Source organism: Tursiops truncatus, chromosome 11 (assembly GCF_011762595.2).
Source record: "Tursiops truncatus isolate mTurTru1 chromosome 11, mTurTru1.mat.Y, whole genome shotgun sequence".
NCBI classification, from domain to species: Eukaryota; Metazoa; Chordata; class Mammalia; order Artiodactyla; family Delphinidae; genus Tursiops; species Tursiops truncatus.
This window is the reverse complement of record NC_047044.1, coordinates 80,989,183-81,007,712: the sequence shown is the minus strand read 5'-3', so window position 1 is coordinate 81,007,712 and position 18,530 is coordinate 80,989,183. Positions and strand designations below refer to the sequence as shown.

The window sequence follows — 18,530 nt, the reverse complement described above, 5'->3', positions numbered from 1 at the left end:
TATCATGACTTTATATTGTCTATAGGAAAAGGAATAGTAAAAATCCAGGGCATAGGAGGCATAATTTTATTATTAGGGATGAACTTCAGGGAAAAAAAAAAAGACTGAAGGAGCATATCATAACATGACATGTTAAAACACTTCAGGGATGGGAGGAAAAAGCACCTTAACCCAAGAATTCTCTGACAGGTTACCATGACATCCTTAAGAGTCATGACTGGGGGCCAACCAACCATGTACAGAATCATGAAAATGAAAAAAAAATTTTCTTTATTTAAAAATAATATTTTAAATTAATAAAGCTTATTAAGAGGACTTGAAACACCAAAAGCATTTCAATATAACAACCATTATCTGTAGCAGTACAATAAAAAAACAAATACAGGGAGATAGATATTTTAAATATCAACTATTGGAGTCACCATATGAAAATAAAACATCACTTACAAACAATTTAATACCTGAACATTTATTAAGACTTAATACATTTCTGGTACTAGGCAATGGTGAATAGATATAAAAGAAATAGAAGATATGGTCCTTCCCACAAGAAAATTACAGTTTACCTAAGAAAACAGGGAGAAATATGAAAATAAAGATTTGAACTGAGCAGAATTCACTATTCAAAGAGAGAGACAGAGGCTAGTTATAGCTTTAGACAGCTTTATGAAGGGGGGGAAATTTAAGCTAAGGTCTTGAAAGATGAAAACTACTTATACTCATAGTTATAAGTACATATACTCATAGTTAAGTATGAGAGGGGTGTGGAAGGGCAGGGATACACTTGTTAGGCGAAGAAGTCACCTTAGCCAAAGGCACTGTAGAAAGAAAAGCACAACAGTGTGTAGAAAATGACAAGAACTGACAAAGCATGTTGCAAAAGTGGACCATTAGATGGAGTGGGGCCCGACCACCTCCCTGATTTACAACAGGTACAAAATTGCACTTGGGATGAATGTCAAGTTCAACGTGGGTTAAAAAACACCCTAAAGTCCTGACTACATTGAAGGTGTTGGACTCACAGTTAAAGGGGACTCCAATCTAAGCTCAGGCAAAAGTAAAAAATATGTGAAGCCAATTGATAAATTTTATTTGTCCCTGTTTTTCCTACTGTGTTCCATGAAAAATCACAAAATTAATGCAAACCAAGAAAGAAAAATATATACATTTTCCTTGCTAGTCAAAGAATTCTGATGGAAGGCTTCAAGCAGGTGCGTGACTTGGCCCATGCGGTACCATCACCACTGCTCAGTAAGCTCCGTGTTCCTCTGTGACTTCTCTCCAGGCAAATACTGTCCAAGACAGAGGCTCCCAATCTGAACTCCACTTAGCAAGTAACTCTTCTCCCATTTTACTGAGCATAAGGAAATTCCCCTACATGACATTGCCTCTTCTCCATCTGAAAATGTCCAGTATCATCTACAAAACCGTCTACCTTCCCTGCTATGTCTCAGAGAAAAAGAAGTTTTGAAGCACGGATTTTTAAATTCCATCTCCACCTGCCTCTTCTCTCTGCTTCATCTCTGTTTCTTGCGCACGGACAGTTTCTACCCTCTACTGATTCTTTCTTAACTCTCTGAAAATATGGCCAAGTTGAGGCCAACCAAGCACTTTCTGTGATACCACCCATTCTGGGAAGTAGTCTTGCATAGATTACTACCCCCACTAAATTCCTCAAAAGAATAATCTACTGTATTAAAATTCTTTTATGTGTCAATGACTCAATTACTAGAACTGTCTTTGGCATCTGATTCTATGGCTCACTACCATTTGCTTTAAATCTCACTTTGTTTTACTATGACAGGATACTCTCCAAGATTTTCTGACCACCTTATCTCTTTCACTCAATGGAACTGGAACTGCAAAAATTAAAGAATAAAAACACTGCAAGTATTCAAACCGTTACTGTTTCCTTCCAGGGTTGTATCACCTATGTTAATAAATCCTAGGAAAGAAATGAAAGCAATCCAATCTCCACCCCAGGTAAATAAAAGAGAAAAAAGAATGGGAGATATTGTCTACAAGACAATAAACATTAAGTGAATCTGAAAAAGTTGTAGAAGAAAATGTAAAGCTATATATGTAAGTGAAGTCAGTGTAGAAGAGGGAAGGGGCCCAAGCGGCTCACGTAAATATAAACTGTTTAGATGGAAGAGGCTGGAGGTCAGAGCATGAGACAAACAGCGTTTCTATTTGATACCAAAAATAATTTATTGATGAGAAATAGAAATCGCAAAGCTAGACATATAATTAAATTTCCTTTTTCTGATCACAAAGGTGAAGGCTGAATTTAAAAAGGCCATATTCATTTTTTTTCTGGAAGAGAAGCAATATTAAAGAAAACCACCCTTGTATTCCAAGCCAGGATTAAGATGCTACCAAGTCTAAAGACTGACAAAGCTCCTAAGGTGGAAAGGAGATCTTTCTGACATATGTCAACTTAAAAAAAATCAGTCAGAGATACAGGCAAAGTTTTGGCAGATATATTTAAGTCTATTTTTCCAACAATGGCCTGCAAAAAAAGCAACTGTCTTGTTTTAAGAAAAGTAATCTCAGGGAAGATGTACTACATTACAAAAAGTTATGTTCTCTAGTCCTGCCCAAGGGAGGGTACAGACAATGCTAAACTTTCTAAGTATGGGAATGATGAAGAAAACTTATTTTAATTTAAAATTGCCAGCAGTCAACAAAAGGAGGCAATGCTGGAGAATTCAATAAACGGCCCCCTTTAGTTTCAGAAAATAATACAATGTAATTAAACCGAACAAAAATATTAACCCACAGAACATCTGGAAGATCCCAAAACAGAGATTGGGGGAATTTAAGAAATATGTAAACTATATAACTACAGTGAGGTTTTGTTTTCTTATGTTGACGCCAAAATTCTCTACGTAAAGATGTTCTGAGACTTCTCTTCCAGAAAGGGAAGAAATTAATTATATTTTTTATATCCTATGCAAATTTGGACCTACATCAGTGCCCAAATCTACAAAGCCGTGGCTTTATCCTAATGACAAAATATTAGTTATGTGTAAAATGTAGAATTATAGTTTATTCAGAGTCCCAGAGCTGAGCGGACTCAGGAAAAAAAAAATGTGTAACACTGAGAACAATGCCATGCTTATATCCATATTATCCTTTTGACAGCAGTGATGAAGAATAAATATGGAACTCCAAAAACACTTGCACTTTATTGTAATTGTTTCCAATCATCTGGAAGAACTTGAATTTATTTCCTCTAGTGGAATATGGGAACCACTTAGTTAAGTGATTTTATTGAGGTGGCTAGATTTTTAATTGTACGGTATATACTGTAACATAAAGCAGTACATTCAGAAACAACATAGCAAGGAGAGTCTAGAAGGGTCTAGAAATTTAGGGAAGAGTCTAGAAATTAGATGGTCGCATGGATCTAGACAGACTCAGAGTGAATACCTAAACAAATAGTGGTTCTGAACACAGCGTTGCTCTCAAATTTATTTGGCATCAGGCATGGAAACGCCTTTTAGATCAATAGCAAAAATGATATAAGAAAATAGTATTGTATGAACCATATGGTGAACTAAACATGGGCACAAATTAATGAGGATCTGGCTCCTTAACTTAAACAAGGGCAATCATTTTTTTTTAAAAAAAAAAGAACTTTCCAAATCCTACAATGTAGAACTTCCTGCATCTACTACAGCTGTGATTAAAATAGCTCAGGGCATATTTACAATAGCCAGGACATGGAACCAACCTAAATGTCCATCAACAGATGAATGGATCAAGATGTGGCACATATATACAATGGAATATTACTCAGCCATAAAAAGAAACAAAATTGAGTTATTTGTAGTGAGGTGGATGGACCTAAAGTCTGTCATACAGAGTGAAGTAAGGCAAAGAGAAAAACAAATACCGTATGCTAACGCATACATGTGGAATCTAAAAAAAAAAAGTGGTACTGGTGAACCTAGCTGCAGGGCAGGAATAAAGAGGCAGACATAGAAAATGGTCTTGAGGACATGGGGTGGGAGGGTGAAGCTGGGGCGAAGTGAGAGTAGTATCGACATACACACACTACCGAATGTAAAACAGTTGGCTGGTGGGAAGCAGCAGCATAGCACAGGGAGATCGGCTTGGTGTTTTGCAATGACCTAGAGGGGTGGGGTAGGGAGGGTGGGAGGGAGGCTCAAGAGGGAGGGCATATGGGGACATGTGTATGCATATGGCTGATTCGCTTTGTTGTGCAACAGAAACTAACACAGTATTGTGAAGCAATTATACTCCAATAAAGATCTATTAAAAAAAATATCTCAGTGCATGTCTTCTCTTTGTCCCCATCCCAGTGAAGTGACAGGTGTCCTTCCCCAGCAAATGTCATCAAGTCAGCAAGACTGCAAAGCATTCTGCTCACCGTCTGGATTCCCAGCCTTCTCTTCCTGTATCCACTAGTTAACTGAATCAGTGGCATCATTTACCAATCACCCTCCTCCCAACTTCAGATGTCAAACGCCATCCTTTTCCCTTCCCACATCCCTCCGAAACACACAGAAAAAATCTAATACTCAGTCTTTTATACTTGACTGACCAACCATATGATAATTTAGTTGAAGCTCTTCCTAGTAAATAGCACCTCCTTCAGACAACTGAATGATAACCTCACCGTGGGAGAAGGAAGTATTTTCTCTCCCTCCCACCTAAGACTAACATCGCATACCACCCATTCGGGATGATATCCAGGGGGATGCAGGAACCCTAGCATCAGCCTAGATCTACTTATCTGACCTTGTCTGTAAAGCTAATTCAGACCATCATGGGGTCATGGTCGTTTCTGCTTCCCTGGCTGGCACCTAAGGCTGCTTGAAGGCTTGGTCCAAGATCCACAGTGCGGGGAAGAGGCTGTGTCCACCAACACTGGCCGATAACGCCCCTCCAGATTTCCCTCAACCTAGGCACAAATCCCTGCCCTTCTAGAGGGTAAATGCATATTCTTAGTCTTACTCCAAACCTGTTTTCCTTTCCTTTGTCCTAAGACAAATACAAACATGGCATTTTCAGATTCATTTGATGCCATTTTAATGAGTATTTGATGATGTTTAATCAGATGTCCTAGAAAATACCCCAAACTCTTTGACTATCTATATCTCTGATAAATAAGTAACCAAAAAAGGATGTACCACTGGAGTGCATTCTCTTTGCTTAAAGACATATTCCAGAAAAAAGGGAATGTACTGATGATAGGTATGTTCGATGTAAACTAATAGCTGCTTTCCTAGGAGTACAACAGGAACCCACTATAGCACAGCAATGTACAGTACCTTTTTCTATAATACTTTCTATAATACTTTATTTATATTATATAATACTTTTTAATTCGCTCCTCACCAGTATTCTATGAAATTAGAAAGGATAGGCAACCCTTTAGTCAGCAGGGTGGCAAAGGTTAACAAAGCACTGTGCAGGAAATGAAAACAGTGATATAAATAGAGCCCTTACAGACTATGTCTGCTACCTGATGTCATGTGAAGGAAGCATTCTTAGTCACAGTCACCTCAGAGCGCACCCCAGTGTGACTGAGAGAGGGAGCTGTATGTATAGAAGGTGAGAGGAAGAAATCAGCACCACCTTCTCTTCGACTCCCTCTCCAGCAAGCAATCATTAAGGAAACGCTGCTGCCTGGCCCAATGACACAGGTGGCTCCTATTTGAATGAATCAACTTCTATAATTTCCTTGCAAGCCACTCGTTGAGCAAAAAAACATACAGGAAGTTCGAATCCACGCTACCAACTTATATGAAATTGAGAACAAATGGAAAAGTGAAAAACTGAATAAAATAGTAACTGTCCTCTATAACATGAAAGGAAATAATAAGTTTATGCTAAAACGTCATTAATTTTAAATGTAGGCCGGAAGACAAGAGGGAGAAAGATTCTTATCCTGGAAATAATTGGAAGAAACAAACTCAGGAGATATAAGCATTACATTTAAGAACTTGCATTACAACCAAATAGAATGAGAATGTGTATAAGTAGCATTTGGCTCAAAGCCAAAAATTAGTTTTCAGATGCATGGCTTGTGAAAGGACTTTGACACTCATGTGTAGCAATCACCTTCAGCAACATCAGCTCAGACATAAAGGACAGAGATATGTAATGGGATATAAAGAAGTAAAATAAATATACAAGGAGGTTGAGGGCAAAAACAGAAAGTGGAGACAAGAAAACAAATTCCGTAAAAGGAAAATTCCAGAAAGCACTCTCCCAAATGAATGGATACAAGTTCTCCATGTAGCTATCACAGTGTCCCTCACTGGTCAGATCCTGTAGGAATATTCTGTCTGAAACTCATGTAGTCTTTCTGAACCAAGCAGTGAAGGTTAGACATTCTACCAGTTACTTTTGCCAACAGTCAATCAGAAGATTTGCTGAAGAAACCAAGTCTATATAGAACTATTTCCCTGCTGTGCAGAATCAAAGTACTAACACTTGGGAAAGCACCATTTTCTTTCAAGATATCTTTCTAGAGGGATCAGCCTCCTTACCTGTTTGCTTCATCAAAGAAAAAAGATCAGAAGTGGTTGGCAAAGAATGGAAACTGGGTTTTGCTTTTAAAGAGTAATGAGATGTGGAGGTAAGAGAAAAACCATCAGACAGCGAAGGGGTGCTGAGAGAGAAGCAGAGAAAAAGCAAAAGAGGGAAGGAAACGGGGAGGGAGGGAAGGAAGGAAGGAATTCATTCTCTCAGTAAGATAAATCAGCAAACTAAAATTCAAATACCTGTGAGGAAAGTTAATGCTAAGAAAGACAACAACAAAAAAACAATAATGAGATTATATCATTCCCAGTGAAACGCAAACAATCAAATAATCTGAAAGGACTTTGAAATATAAGTACGTTTAAAATAATCATAGAGATAAAGTGAGGAACAACATCTCTCACCCCAGGTGGACCCCTCTGTGGTTACCGCAGCTCGGGATGACCCGATAGCATCACTCGGCGGGGATAAGGGAGAGCTCTACTGGGAAAGGGGGAACTACAAGCCAAGGGCCAGCAGAGAAGAGAAGGCGTGTGCGCAGCAGCCTTCCATCACCCCCCGGGGAGGTACGGCTGCTCTGCTGGTCACCAGTCTGGGTCTACACTTCTGAGTAACCACCCGTGCCCCTACCTCGTAGCAACTTCTCACAGGGCAAGTTTGAGAGTAACAGGTCAATGGACGTACACAAAACGTCTTGGGCACCAGGCAGTCTGGATTCAGGTACCTGTTGTTGGTAGAAATTGACCAGGTACACGAGCTATGAGGCCCACAGAAACGAGAATGCTCCTGCTGAGGGGCAGAAGCCTTAGGTCCCATGAGAAGCCAAATTAGTGCACAGCCTCTTAGGAGAGAAGATGTTGCCCTGCCCCTCACACCACCGCACCTCACCCTGCAAACAGACAGCCAGTTGGTTGCCCAGGCAACCCAGAGTGAGCCCCCAGGGACACTTCCCAGTTAATTCTGCCCCATACATCACACACCCATTAAAAGAACAAAAAGTTATGAAGTGAAAACAGGCAGATATGAATCTAGAATGCATAGATATGAAAAAGAATCAATCAGAAACCCCGAAAAGGAAAAAAATAGTCCTTGAAGTAAAAACTAGATAGATGGTTTAAACATCAGACATCAGAGATGACTATAATTTCTTTTTAAAGGAGCAGGCGACCACATATAGGTAGGTAGCTAGATGCAGAGACAAATAAATATAGATATACAGACACAGAAGCACAATCACTGTGAAGAAAAATTAACAACCACCAAAATATTTAACACGAGTGGGAACTTTGTGTCCTGTGATGCCCATGTGGCCTGCTTCTCAGCTCTTAAGAGGTGAATGAGCATAACGGGCAATCCCGACTTAACCCACTCGGATATGGCTTCCTGAGTTAATCCCTCCCCTTCCTATATTTAGAAGTCAACACAACATATTTGAATGTGAGGCGCTAGTAACACTACTGAGACAGTCAACTCGTTACACCCTAGCCATCAAGCTTTCAGCAACAATGGTATAATCTTTTCATGTCGTGGAAGGCAAGTTAATAAAGGGAAACCCTGGAAGATACACTAGGTAATAAAGCTCATAGGTACTAGGGACACAATGGGCTTACTAGAAGACCAAATCCGCCCGTCCTCCCCCTGCTTCTACGAGATCAACTTCAATAACGGGATAATTTTGGTTTCGCTGAGATTCGTTAGTGTTAGTAAATGGATCATCAATTCACATTTATTGCCCCAAGTACACAGAGTTTACCATTGAGGGAAAAAAACACTTTTATGTTATCGGAAACATTTCTGATTACTAAAATGAAGACTTACTTTAATGCTATCTGGTCTTCTGATGTCTAAGCAGGCACAAAGACCATTATGAGCTGTTTTAAAACAATGCCAATCATCGTGTGTTTAGAGCCTTTGTAAAGCCTTTAGAGCCTTTATCGGAAACATTTCTGATTACTAAAATGAAGACTTACTTTAATGCTATCTGGTCTTCTGATGTCTAAGCAGGCACAAAGACCATTATGAGCTGTTTTAAAACAATGCCAATCATCGTGTGTTTAGAGCCTTTGTAAAGATCTACTAAACAACAAAGGATTATTATCTGATTGGCCTGCCAGAGTACATGCTGCCTGCTACTGGCTGTTTCCATTGATGTTGTGATATATTTCATCCTGTTTACAATAAACTGTCACTACCTCTGGCAGTTGGTTCATTGTATAATGTAGATTATTTGGCTGTGTACAATTAGTAACTTTGTAGTTTCTCACTTTTTCTCCTTATATTAATCTATTATAAATGTACCATTCTCCTGGCTTCTCAATGCACCTACTTGTATACATTTCTACTGCTGCTTCCCTAGTTCCTGCTTACCTAACCTCACACCTGAACTTGGGCAAGAGGCCCTTAACTGGTCCCCTCCTTTAGCCTCTTGTGCTGCTGAACCATCCTTCCCCCAAATCTTCAAAGGCTCCCAATGTCCCAGCCACTTCAAACACCAATCACTTATTCCTGTTGAATTTCTGCTTCTCTTGTGATTATTCCTGAATCACTAACAAAATCCTCCCAATCTTTCAAAACACTGAAGCCTTCTCCAAGTAGCCAGGCCCACACTGACCTCTCCCTTCTCTGTGCTACAACAGTTCAATATTCAATCATACATTTGTCATACTGTTTTATGTGTGTTAATCTGTGTGTTCATTCTTTGAGGACAAGAGCCATAGCTCAAATATTAGATTTGATTCTAGATATCAAACTTTAAGAAGGGAAATGAGAAATTCAGGTATGTACAAAGGCAAGGAAGCATGATGGTGAAGGGATGAAATTGTACTTTAAGCAGAATATTCAAAAAAAGGGGTTGTTCTCTGGAGAAAAATGACAGCCAATCAAGTAGAGTAGGTTCAGATATGGTCCACAGTGCCTCAATACTAACATCAGTAAACAGACATTACAAGGATAAATATATGAGCTCAAAATAGAGTTTTCTACTTTTAAGAACTGTCAGAAATAGAAAATGTTGAAGTAGAAGTGCAGAGGAACCCCTCTGACTACACAACATTCAGAAGTGATAGATAAAATATTTAAACTATCTCTTTTTTAGTAAAGAGGAAGCAAACGGAGGCCGGAAACCAGAAAAATACATGAAATTTCCAAGCAGTAATCAAGCAGGGACTCATTTGTTGGCCCTGAGGGCATCAGCCCAAGCTGATAACCAACAACTGAGTTTTAACTTGTCTCACACACACAACAGAAAAGAAGCAAAGCCTGAATTCCAAGAAGATGGAAGGTCTGACCAGAAACCTGCCTCAGGATCAGTAATACCTAAAGGAGACACCCACAGTGACGAGCCAGGGAAAAACGTGGCCCATAGAAGAACAAAGGGGTACCTGTCTTGGCTTGGCCTGGTCAAAGCCAAAAAAGGGAGAAAACTCTCTTGAGCTCCTATATACAAAGACAAGCCCACTTTCACTCAAGATTTGGGGATAGAATTCCCACTAATAAAAGGGCTCCAAAAGTTCTAAGCCAAAAACTTTGTCTAACATGTTTACAAAATGTCGTATCTCAAAGTGTCTCAATGAGGCAAATGAAATCTTCTCTGGATTAAACACAAACTTCAGAGGAATTCACATATTCCAAAGAATTTAAGTTCATAATACATTTTTTAAATTACTAACTAAGTAAACACATTCCCAAGGACTTCTGCAAGAATAGCACACTTAAAACTGCAAATGGCCTTCCTATTAGAAAACCACTAGATCCTAGATACAGAACCTATTTTAAGTACATTTCTGGGCTCACTGGAAATGAAGGACAACTCTGAAAGACCCCACCCACCATCTACAATGGAAAAAAAGTAAACTGAAACCAGATCAGAGAGTTCCAAGCTTCAGGGCAACATGGTAAGTTTCCCTGAAGGCAAATGCCAGTAGTACGAGGCCTGCAACCCAGAAAGACAAGCCAGCTCTAAGCAAGTGTCAAGTCAGAGTAGCTAAAGCCGAGACTCCTGCCTTTAGACCCATGTGTGGGAAGGGAGCAATGTGGTCTCAGGCTCACAGCGCCCCCTGGCCATAGGCCAAGGTAATCACAAATACTCTAAGGAGGAAAACATACCATCTTTCAAATTCTTAAATCCAAAAGATGTGAGCTCAAAACCTACACCCGAATGTTTACAGCAGCTTTACTCATCATGGCCCCAAACTGGAAACAATCAAGAGGTCTTTCAATAGGTGAATTAGGATAAACAAACTATAGTACATCCAGACAATGGAGTATTATTTAGCGATAAAAAGAAATGTGCTAGTGAGTTACAAAAGGACATAGAAAAACCTCAAATGCATATTGCTAAATGAAAGAAGCCAGTCTGAAAAAGCTAGATATGGTACAATTCCACCTATATTCCGGAGAAGGCAAAACTATACATGAGACAGGAAAAAGATCAGGGGTTCCTGAGGGGTTCCCAGGGGCTCAGGGACTCACAACAGAGAGACAAATGGGTGGAGCAGAGAGGAATTTTAGGGCAATGAAACTATTCTATATGATACTGTATATAGCATTACACACTTGTCAAAACCCACAGAATCATACAGCACAAACAGCAAAACCTAAAGTAAATTATGAACTTCAGTTAATAATAATGTATCAATACTGGCTCATCAATTGCAATGTACCACATTAATTAAGATGTTAATAGAAAACTGAAGGGAGGGGAGGAGAGGATATAAGGATATATTGTACCTTTTGTGCAATTTTTCTCTAAACCTAAAACTGCTCTAAAAACAAAGTCTATCAATAAAAGATATGAGCTCATAATCAAAGATGACCAAATATATAATGAAACATGGAATTAGTATTACATACAGGCTATTCAATAGCCATATGGAATCACAAAAATTAGCAAGCAACAAAAGATGATCAAAAATGACCAAAAAGATTTATTTAGTCAAATTGCAGGTGTGAAAAAGTATAATGGCTGACATTAAAAGTCAAGAGGTAAAGTGAACTGCAAATAAGACGTGCCTGAAGAGCGACTCAGACGACTCTAAGAAATTATTCAAATTCAGCATAAAGTCGCAGGTATGGAAAATATAAAAAGGAAACTAACAGATATGGAGGCAATAATAAGGTTTAACAAACATTTAATCAGTTTTAAAATCAGAATTAAAGCACCACTATTCAACATACAGCAAACTTCTCAACGGTAGCAACGGCAGCCAGAAGACATGCAACAGTATCATCAGAAGTGGGAGAAAATAAATCTCAACTGATAAAAGGTTTTTGTTTCCAGTTAAAAATAATTTTAAATTTATAGGCATCAAATAAAATAGCCTTAAAACATATAGAGATTAATAGATCTATAGGGGAAACTGATAAACCTACCATTGTAGTGGGAAATGTCAATAAATCTCTCCCAATTTTTGATAGATCAAGAAAATATTTGTGATTAGATAGCTGATTTAAATACAATAAAGTAGATTTACTAATCACATATAAGGAAACTTACACGCATTCACCTTCTTCTTGAGCCCACATTAAGTATTTCTAAAACCTGAAGATATAATAGACCAAAAATTGTCTCAACAAATTTTAGATAACTGATATCATCATAACCACATTCTCTTGCTACAAGTTAATTAAGAATTCAATAACCAAAAAAAGGGCAAATTTTGAGAATGCATTTGGAAATTTAAAAACTCATTTCCAAGAAACTATACTGGGCCAAAGAAGAAATCATAATGAAATTATTTAAATATCTAATATTGAACAGTAATAAAAATACCATTTGTCAAAATCTGTGGGACGCAGCTCCTTAGAAGGAAATTATATCATTAAATTTTTTAAAAGTCTAAAAAGTATGTCAACATAAAAGGCTATAGTATAGTAGGATAAATATAATGAAATAGCAAACAAACACAGGAGCTCAACAAAGCCAAAAATAGACTCGTTAAATGGATGAATAAAGTATATCCAGCTCTGGTGAGATTGTACCTGACATTATACATTTGTCAAAACCCACAGAATTGTACAACACAAAGAGTGAAATCTAAAGGGAAAAAGAAGAAGAGAATGAAAAAGGGGTATGAGCTACAGATATAGCAGATACTTAAAAAGATAACAAGGGACTTCCCTGGTGGCGCAGTGGTCAGGAATCCGCCTGCCAATGCAGGGGACACGGGTTTGATCCCTGCTCCAGGAAGATCCCACATGCCGCAGAGCAACTAAGGCCACGCGCCACAACTACTGAAGCCTGCACGCCTAGAGCCTGTGCTCTGCAACGAGAAGGCACTGCAATGAGAAGCCCACACACGGTAACCAAGAGTAGCCCCCACTCACTGCAACTACAGAAAGCCTGCACGCAGCAAACAAGACACAATGCAGCCAAAAATAAATAAATAAATAAATTTATTTTTAAAGAAAGATAATGAAATAAGATGAATAAATTTGAAAACTAAAGTATATAGCCAGAAAAATATACAAGCTGACCCAAAATAGAAAATTTTAATGAATTTATAAACTTTAAAAATTAATTACTAGTAAAAGTCTTCCCACAAACTAAATCCAAGGCCCAGGCAGATTTAGAAAAGTTCTACCAAACATTCACAGAAGAGATAAAGAAAGGGGAAGATTGTGTAACTCACTTTGTTACAGAATTAGTTTAACCTTGATACCAACAATTGACAGGAAAAGTATAAGAAAGGAAAATTAGAGGCCAACCTCACTGACAACAAAGATGTAAAATCCTGAACAAAATACTAGCAAACTGGATGTAGTACTGTAAAAAATATCACCAAGATACACTTATTCTAGAATGCAAGGTTACTATGGTAGCAGCTCTATTTATGATTCATGTTATCAAAATTAGCAGATTATAATTAAAGAAAAATAACAATCTTGACAGATGCATAAACTGCATTTAATAGAAGTCAACAATCATAGTAAAAATTAGCAAACGAAAAACAGAAAAGAATTTCCTCAATTGGTAAAAGGTATCTACAAAAAAAAAAAGTACCATAAAACTATATTCAATAGTGAAATATTAAAATTATTCCCTTTAAAATCAGAAGCAAAACAAGGATACCCATTATCACCACATCTATTTACCATTGTACTGCAAAACCTTACCAACACAATAAAGCAAGAAAAAAAGAAATAATAGATGAAAAGATAGTGTTCAAGTTTGAATTATAGCATCACCATGACTTTATGTCAAAAATATTTTTAACCTTAGGTAGCTATACATGAATTGGTAGGACCTAACTACCTGCGCACACAGAATTTAGCTTAATCTAAACTGGAAGAGGAAGTGAAATGTCCAATAAACATATAAAAACATGCTCAATCTCATAATAATCCAGCAAAATGAAAATCACAACAGGGCTAATATACCAAACACACTCAATTATCAAAAATGGAAAAGTGAGGGCTTCCCTGGTGGCGCAGTGGTTGAGAGTCCGCCTGCCGATGCCGGGGACACGGGTTCGTGCCCCGGTCCTGGAGGATCCCACATGCCGCGGAGCGGCTGGGCCTGTGGGCCGTGGCCGCTGGGCCTGCGCATCCGGAGCCCGTGCTTTACGGAGGGAGAGGCCGCAGTGGTGAGAGGCCCGCGTACCGCAAAAAAAAAAAAAAAAAAGAAGAAAAATGGAAAAATGAGAAAACCAGTAGTCATCAGGATGGGGAACCACAGAAACTCATACGCCCTGGAGGGAGTATCATTTGGTCTTTGGAAAACAACTGGCATTATTTGGTAAAGGTAAACATACCAGATATTAACACCTAAATATATATCCTGAAGGGGTGCTTAAACATGTGCATCAGGTGACATTAAAAGGTTTTTTAAGCTCCTTTTGGTAGCAAATTTTCTTTTAAAACTGTAGCAAATTTTCTTTAAAACTTTCTTCTAAAACTTTTCTTTTAGATATGTAAAGAACATAAAATGTTCATCAACAGTTTACTAGATAAACATGTGCATAAAATGTAATAATGTATATTAGAGAAAATGAATAAGTCATTGCTATACAACAACAAAGATGGAGGACAAAACATATCTAAAACAGACTAAGTGAAATATTTTTCATTTTGTTAAATGTTTTAAAAATATAGATATACATGGTAAAACAGTTAAGAAAAGCAAGGAAATTATTAACATGAACTCATGATAATGGTTTCCTCTGGGATATAGGGATGGACCACAGAGACTTCTTATTGGTACTATTCTATTTCTTAAGCAATACATTAATTTCAACAGAATGTTCTACCTCGGGAGGTATTGAATTTCCCATCACAGAAGTTTGTTTTATTTTAAGAAATATCTCACTTAGGTGACCTATTTAGAGAGAGAATACACAGGAAATAGACTTGATAACTTCCTACACAGGAAATAGACTTGATAACCCTACAAGTATCTTTTAATTTAACAAGTATCTTTTAAGATTTCATAATTCTATATGCATCATAGTAAACAGCACACTGTGTTGCACATGAAAACCAATAATAATTATAACAAGCATTCACTGACTGTGGACTTTTGGCAGACACCGACATCCTTTCTTCCTTCTTGCCAGCAGATTTTGATTTCGTTTATCCTTCCCCCACGTAACTCAGGGGAGAGTATCCTAGCCTGCAGAGCATCTTTTATTTAGTCTAAGCTAATCTTAGAGTCCATTGGTTTAGAGGTAAACATGTGGTCCTGCTTTGGCCAAGGAGACATGAGATAGAATCTACTAAGGGGCGCCTGGGAAAGGTTTACTTGCTCCTAAACAGGAGACTTAGAAAAGCACAGATATTCTTTTGTGACAGTGTTGTGATGTCTAGGATGCTGCTGTCGTGATGCAATCATGGGAAAGATCAGTCTCAGAAGTGGTCCATAATGATTGCATTGAGACAATAAATTAATTAAAACTGGAGCCTCACTTCTTGACTTGTTAGTAGATAATATGTCACCTTGTTGTTTATATTTTCCCACTGAAGCCATATTAACTGACACACCACATGCACAGAGTTTGCTCATTTAATCTTCACAATAATCATATGAGCTAAGTACCATTATTAAGTCCATTGAACAGACAATGAAAATAAAACTGAAAGAATTAAAATAAGTTGCCCAAAGTCATACATACAGTTAGTGACTGTATACAGCTTTAGACTCTAAAACCTATACTCTTAATACACTATCCATTCAAGGCCATCTTCTTGTGGCTATGAGGGCTGAAAAGAAAATCCCAATAGATCTGAGGGTTCTGTTATCTGGCCACAAGCTTCTAAGGTATGCATCAGTGGTGGTGGCAGCAGCAGTGTTGGCATTAGCTGAAGCAGCTTCTTCAGCTCTGAATCATTGCTATGATTGTTTGACGCTGAAATCAATAGTCCAGTGGCAGACTCTAAACTGTATTCCTCCAGACTGTTCAAAAATTTAATTCCTTGTATTAAATCACTTCCTGCTTTAAGTACCCAAAATTATTACCATTTGCTGAACTGATAAATCCTGAAGTCAACAAATAAATAAATACATTTCAGCTTCACTGACTTGTATTCGTCTGAAGTCCCTAGAAAAATAGTTTTATAGCCCACATGTAATGCAGTTTTATCTTTAATAAGATGACTACCCTCAGATGACTTATTCATCTTCTTTCTCACATCAATACAAACTGTTTATTAAACTGCTATGAGGATGCCATTGATATGCACTATAAAAGAGGTTCTTTCTCCACTTTTCCTCATGACTGGGAACTTAAACTGCAGACCAGTGACTAACATCCTTCATGGAACATCTCACCTCTACTCTTCGGTGATTTTTGGGGGCCAACTTTTACAAACGCATACTGCATTTTGCTGAGGTTTAGAGCTGTTCTATATTAAAATAAAAGAATTAAATGTTCTGAAAGGGGAAGCAACATTACATTTATCCTCTAGAATATTTACAAAATATGTATTTGTAAAAGAAAGAGGTATTCTAACTTCGTGAAAGCGTAATACATCTCTAAATAACAAAGTATTATATCAGAAAGTGCAATTTTACATTAAAGAGCCTGGAACTTATCATCAAAAAAGACCTGAGTTAAAATCACATAGAGCTTCTTGACAATGAGAAAACACTTGGGTTTTCTCAATTTCAGTTGGTTCATGCTCAGAAACGTGATGTTTATAACTATCTCCAAAGTTTGTTGTAACATTTTAAAAGATATACCATGCATGACAGTGTCGGCTACAGGAGTTGGTGTACAGCAAATACTAAATAAATGTTGAAATTTCTCTTATTTCTTAAATATACCATGGAAGAACTCTATTTTAACCAAAAAAATAAATAAATAAGTAAAAGCTTTAGAAATTCTACATTCTACTAACTTACAACATAAAATCACAGAAACAGTTCCTAAAGAATTAAGTCAAAACTGTTGTGCAGATCAGTGATAATTAGTCCTGAGACAAGTAGAAAGTAGTTACCCACCACTGAATTTCCCTTTAACATTTTGATGACTCTAATTACCTCCCCCTCCCACTAATTACCTCTGCTCATCACCCTGCACTACAAAATATTTTAGGTATTCCAAGAAACAGAAGACTCGGGGTAGGTAAACCTCTCTAAATAGTAACAGTTTATAATCCTGCAGATTAAAATAAGAGCTAAGGAGGACCTTCAAGATGGCAGAGAAGTAAGACACAGAGATCACCTTCCTCCCCACAAATACATCAGAAATACATCTACATGTGGAACAACTCCTACAGAACACCTGCTGAATGCTGGCAGAAGACCTCAGACCTCCCAAAAGGCAAGAAACTCCCCCACGTACCTGGGTAGGGCAAAAGAAAAAACAGAGACAAAAGAATAGGGACAGAACTTGCACCTCTGGGAGTGAGCTGGGAAGGAGGAAAAGCTTCCACCCACTAGGAAGTCCCTTCACTGGCGGAGACACGGGGTGGGTGGAGGGGAAGCTTCGGAGCCACAGAGGAGAGCACAGCCACAGGGGTGTGGAGGGCAAAGCAGAGAGATTCCCACACAGAGGATCGCCGCCAACCAGCACGCACCAGCCTAAGATGCTTGTCTGCTCACCACCGGGGCAGGTGGGGCCTGAGAGCTGAGGCTCAGGCTTTGGAGCTCAGATCCCAGAGAGAGGGCTGGGGTTGGCTGTGTGAACACAGCCTGAAGGGGGCTAGTGTACCACAGATAGCCGGGAGTCCGGAAAAAAGTCTAGAACTGCCTAAGAGGCAAGAGACCACTATTTCAGGGTGCACGAGGAGAGGGGATTCAGAGCACCACCTAAACAGCTCTGGAGACGGGCATGAGACGTTGCTATCAGCTTGGACCCTAGAGATGGACATGGAATGCTAACACTGCTGGTGCAGCCACCAAGAAGCCTGTGTGCAAGCACAGGTCACTATACACAGCTCCCCTCCTGGGAGCCTGTACAGCCCGCCACTGCCAGGGTCCCGTGATCCAGGGACCTCTTCCCCAGGAGAACACACAGCGCGCCTCAGGCTGTTGCAATGTCACACTGGCCTCTGCCACCACAGCCTCGCCCCACATTCTGTAGCCCTCTCTCCTGAGTGAGCCTGAGTGAGCCAGAGCCCCCTAATCAGCCACTCCTTTAACCCCGTCCTGTCTGGGTGGAGACGTACATGCAGAGGCGGGGCCAATTCCAAAGCTGAACCCCAGGAGCTGTGCGAACAAAGAAGAGAAAGGGAAATCTCTCCCAGAAGCCTCAAGAGCAGTGGATTAAATCTCCACAATCAACTTGATGTACCTGCATCTGTGGAATACCTGAATAGACAACAAATCATCCCAAAACTGAGGCGGTAGACTTCGGAAGCAACTGCAGACTTGGGGTTTGCTGTATGCGACAGACTATTTTCTGATTTACATGCTTCTCTTAGTTTAGTTTTTAGTGCTTCTTATCATTAGTGGATTTGTTCTTGATTTCACTGCTCTCTTTTTTTGTTTTAAGTACTTCTTTTATTTTAATAATATGTTTTTTTATTTTAATTATTTTATTTTATTTTTCTTCATTTATATTTTTTCTCCCTTT

The 18,530-nt window shown here is 38.7% G+C and overlaps 1 protein-coding gene across 4 annotated transcripts in view; it reads right to left on the bottom strand.

The window, feature by feature from the left end:
- Window positions 1-18,530, bottom strand: part of ITPR2 (inositol 1,4,5-trisphosphate receptor type 2) — a 533,856-nt gene that overhangs the window by 287,763 nt on the left and 227,563 nt on the right. The gene's annotated exons all lie outside the window — the stretch shown is intronic.